Consider the following 5,939-nt stretch of genomic DNA (forward strand, 5'->3'; position numbering starts at 1 on the left):
ATTTCGTCTACGTACTTTCCTGCAATATTGAATCTCAATATTGATACGTGAGCACTCATAACTTAACTTTTATATTTCAATAGTGTATCCCTGACTAGTGCTCAAGTATATAGGATTATGCATGCTTGTACATTCGATATTGTCCTTAGATAGGTTTGTTGAATCCTGAATTAGATACATATGCTACTGAGATAGGGTATATGATATGCATGTCATTGGAAAGCTAGCGAAAAATTAAGAACTTTTCATTTAGATATCGAATGGTTTCGATGAACGGATTAGAAGTTATAGTCAACTGAATTTTAGTATTATTGTTAAAATGATTATTATTACTATCATCGTTATTATTTTAATAGAAATATCATTGTTATTATAAAATATCATTATTACTATTATGTTAGTATTATCATTTTATCATAATAACATTTTTAGTAAATATAAATATTGTTATTTTTTTATAGAATAATAATAATAATTATTATTACAAAATAATACAACTTTTACTTATTATTATTATGATCAATATTATTTTATTAAATAAATAGGGGATACAAAGATATTTTTCACCACGCGTAATATAATTACATTAATAATACTTACCACTATAGTTTTACGATATTAAGTGAACTTTATAAATTTTACTACTTAAGATATATAAAAGTATATTTTATCATATATAAACGTTAATATAAATTTTTATTAATAAATGACTTTTATTATTATAAAATCTAATAAATATATTTAAATATATAAAATGACTATAGTTAAGTTATATAATAAACACGTATAAATTTTAGAAGTCATTTTGGGTTAAGTTTGCTTTTGTTGACTTTTGCATATTAGTCTCGAGCATTAGGATTGTGGTACACTATGACTTGACCAAAAATTGTTAGACAAATATTGACCAACATATAAATATATATAATTAATATAGGTTCGTGAATCCGAGGCCAACCTTGCACTTGTTAAATGACGTTATATGTATTTTTACTACGAAATACAGTATGGTGAGTTTCATTTGCTCCCTTTTATATATATTTTTGGGACTGAGAATACATGCGCTGTTTTTATAAATGTTTTACGAAATAGGCACAAGTACTAAAACTAATTCTACGTGGGTTTAAACCAAAAATATACCCTTAGCTTGGTAACATTAAACTACTTGTCTATGTACGGTAGGCGCGAATCCTAAAGATAGATCTATTGGGCCTGACAAACCCCATCCTGACTATGGGATGCTTTAGTACTTCGAGGTTATTTTAAACACACCTGATCTGGTGTACTTCAGAGGGTAAAACATGAACGTTAAGGCTTGTTACCGGGTGCCTACAACTTATAGAATACTTTTATACACTTGCGAGTGTACATATATTTATAAACGGAAATCTTGTGGTCTATTAATATATTGAAATGATTATTATGATAAACCTATGAACTCACCAATCTTTTGGTTGACACTTTAAAGCATGTTTATTCTCAGGTATTAAAGAAATCTTCCGCTGTACATTAGCTCATTTTAAGGATATTACTTGGAGTCATTCATGGCATATTTTGAAAGACGTTGCATTCGAGTCATTGAGTTCATCAAGATTATTATTATGTCAATTATAGTTGGATGTATTATGAAATGGTGTGCATTCCGTCAACTTTCATTGTAAAGAAAGTTTGTCTTTTAAAAACGAATGCAATGTTTGTAAAATGTATCATATAGAGGTCAAAATACCTCGCGATGTAATCAACTATTGTGAATCATTTATAATGTATATGAACGGGTCCTTTCAGTTGGTATCAGAGCGTTGGTCTTAGCAAACCAGGTCTGCATTAGTGTGTCTAACTGATAAGTCGTTAGGATGCATTAGTGAGTCTGGACTTCGACCGTGTCTGCATGTCAAAAGTTTTGCTTATCATTTTTGTCGAAAATTGTCTGCTTATCATTCTTAGTCTAGACACGTCTTACTGCATTGATTGCATGAATAGTGTATAGACAAAATTCATATCTTAGCGTATCTGCTAATCCATATCTTAGCGTATCTGTTACTGTAAACTTTGCCTGACATATCCCGTAATTTCCTCCGTAATCTATGAAATCTTTTGCGCTATATATATAGATATTCTATGTAATTAGAATACCACCCGATAGCCGTAAAATCATTTCATATCGAAAAATTCTTTATTCAATCGAACAAAATGGAATTCGTTATTAGTTCAAGTCCCTCGAATTCCGATATGGAATCCCACTCAAGCTCCGAAAGTAGTGTGACTGGAATGGATCAACCAATCAGCCATCATCTATTTTGGATGAATTGGGGATGGGTTCGTAGCCTCCTCAATCATTGGAGACAAGAAGAAGGCGATCCTTTCCATCCACCACATTGCCCTCTTGGCGAAGAACCTGAAGCACTTACCGGCGAACCTGTCCGAAACACCATTTTCTATCTCATTTCCAGAGTATCTCGTCACGATTATATACTACATCAAATTCTAGATTTTATTTATCCGCTCGTCTGAACTGACAATCACCCCGGTGTAATAGAAGAAGTCAACGAGCTTCGCGTTCGGGTAGTGGCTTTGGAGAATATGGTACAAAGATTACAAACACCATCAGCAGCATCAGCAGCCTAACCAGTACCACCATCATCAGCGCCAACAGTACCATTACCACCTCCAACCACAACCGCGTCGTAACCCTCAACTTCACAATCTGTCCCACGAGCATCAACGTCATACACACCATAGATACCAAGGAATACCAACAACAATAACTAACGAAGTATTAATTCATAACTTCATTGGAGAAGCATTCCGCGGAGATTATGTAATCTCTAAAGTCTTAGAGATTATCTAATCTAGCCCTAACCATAAAGCAGTTAAGCAAACCGAAATGATAGAAGGAAGAGTAGACACCCTGACAAAAATGGTGTGTGATTAACCAGCTAAACTTGTTTTACCAACAGCATCATTAGTACCATCAGCGTCACCAGCATCGTCAGTGCAGTCAGCATCAGAATCAACAACATCTATAACATCACAAACTCCGTCAATTCAAGAATCACTGTGGACATCATTACGAATCAATAACGCGTATATTGTATTAGAGAGTTATGAAGAATTAACTCATTCCCTCTGAAGAAATTATATGTATATTTTACATATATATATTTTGAAAAAAAATAAATAATAAATAAATCTTTCCGTGCTAAGCTATTGTGTATGAATCTTAACTACTTGGTTAATTCATATTACAAATATGCAATAATGTACGTATTTCGCCCGCAACTTAACCAGCGTTAACTACAATCTCTGTCTCAATTCAACAAATTCCAATTCATAATAAATCAAGTATATATTTGATTTTACACTTTCATCATCGATGTACCCGAAACTTTTCAGATAACATCATTCGTACTTTTTGAAGTTCACAAGAATTTAACGAAAACCAACATCACGCCTCAACAAATAACGAAGTATTGATTCATAATTTCAATATTATTGAAGAAATACTTATGTAATATCTAAAGCCTTCAAGGGATTATTCAATTCTAGTTCCAACCATAAATCGAATGAGTTTAATTTAGTATTAACTCATTAAAATCTATGTTACATCTGAAGAGAATATATATACATATATATTTTCATAAAGACTGTAACAAAGTTATTTTGTACAAAATATTAATTGTGAATTTTTTTAACGGGTAGGTAATACCCGAGATATATATATATATATATATATATATATATATATATATATATATATATATATATATATATATATATATATATATATATATATATATATATATATATATATATATATATATATATTCACAATTAATATGTTACATTCTTTAAATTTGATTAAGCAAATTATCAACTATAATTCCTACTTTCACAACAATATACATTCTTTTATAGAAATCAAAACAACCATACTCATTCAAAATCTAATTACATATTCTGATTTTAAAATCTCAGAATTCGATTCAAGATATAACCGAAATCATCACTCTTAGATTCCTACATCTTTCAAAATTATACTTTGACTTCAAAACTGTGTTAGAACATCAAATGTATATTAACGATTACAATCTGTGTTCAAACCCTTCAAAAATTTCTGAAGACACTTCAAATATTGAGCAATCGAGATAATGATCCAACCACATATTACCCACAGTTATGTACTTAAAAAGCTCTCGAAACCAAAGTTATAGTTTAACATGTATCCATGTCAGATCCTTTGATATTTATTACCAAATATAATTTTTCAATCTCTTTCCAAAATAGACAGTTTTGTCACAGCTCCAGCAAATCACCTTCATTTGTTTATATGAATAAACTCTTCATCATGGTTACCGGGGAACCTTTCATATCTCGTCACATTAGCAGTAAACTTATCAACAACTTCATTAACCTTCGACTTAAGCCTCTCCGAAAATTCACTATACTTATTCATTAAAACCCCATCATGTACTCACCTACATCCTGTAACAATAATTGTCACACCAACTACTGGGAATTAGCAATTAGTATTTTGAATTTCGCGACAATTTTACGTTAAAAGTTATATGTATACATATAACGTCTATCTCCTAGACTTACATACTTCGAATGTGAATTTTCTGAAAAACATCCCAAACTATGAACTAGTTCTCCGAAATTGGAAAAATGCTGATGAAGCAGCAAAAACTGTAAACGACTTTAACAGTCAAAAGTTTGATGATAAAGAATAGTATGGTGGTAAAGCTGAGAAAAAGAGAAGGTTTGAAACTGGAAAATGGATTGAGCAGACCATGAAGGAGGCTGTGGACAAATCACAAAGACTAAACCTGCCTTCAAAGGATCCAAATGTTTCAGTGTCTACTGAAATCGTTAGTAAGCACCTTACTTCTTATTCTAAACCTTCACAGACAAATCTTCTTCATCATCCATCTATGTTAAGAATTCTAAGATATTATCGTATCTTTTATTATAAATATCTTCGATATTCCTGAAGATATTTTTACAACTATTCTTATCCGAAATCTTTTATCTCTTCGCAATATCTGCGTTACAACATAAAAAGAAACTGTGTTAGTTTCTAAATTCTGAAGAAAAAAAATTCGAATTTAAAATAGGAATGTTTTTAAAGCAGTGTTGGGAACTGAAACATGAGTTAGTATAATATAATGACACTTGATCAACGTGATTATATTACAGTAAGTCATGCTGAGTTTCTAATGGAACGTGATGATTCATAGAACATACCGTCATCATGTACTATTTACACGACTCTTACATTCTACCCAATTTCCAAACATATTAAGAACATATCATCTTGATAGCTCTATATTTTCAGATATTCTGGTAATTTGACAAGTCAAGATCGTGCCATTACAATTTCCTTCCTAGCACATTAACAATGTTCATTCCAAAATTTATATATGCGAATTCTGGACCATTACAAGCGGTGCTTAATCGCAAGAAGAAGAAACGAAAGGACAAAGCTCCGAAATATAATGGAGAATATAAAGCCCGATAACAACCTCGAAATTACAAACCGTGTATATCAATGCGTATAGCAATATAAAGACACGGGAGAATGAAAAACACAATAACCCCAAGGTAATGGTAGAAGAAAATAACTTCCTCCGGTGGTAGATGAAAAAGAAGAATGACAGATATGAAAGTTAAGAGTATATCAAGAATCAATACTGGATGAAGCATATTAACGAATGCTTTAAAGTATGAATTGGGGAGAAAGACTAGAAGGTGTGAGCTGTGGAAATAAAGAAATGAAGGGGGTGGATTTATAGTAAAATATCAGACAGAGGAATCGAGACAGATTATCGCATTTAATCAAAGAAGGTCATGATTTTCTTAATCGCCGAAGAACCAAATCTTATTACAAAGATTTTCTTTAAATCCAATGAATTCTGGAAATCAATCATAACTACGTCATCAGT

Source organism: Rutidosis leptorrhynchoides, chromosome 9 (genome assembly GCF_046630445.1).
Source record: "Rutidosis leptorrhynchoides isolate AG116_Rl617_1_P2 chromosome 9, CSIRO_AGI_Rlap_v1, whole genome shotgun sequence".
NCBI classification, from domain to species: domain Eukaryota; kingdom Viridiplantae; phylum Streptophyta; class Magnoliopsida; order Asterales; family Asteraceae; genus Rutidosis; species Rutidosis leptorrhynchoides.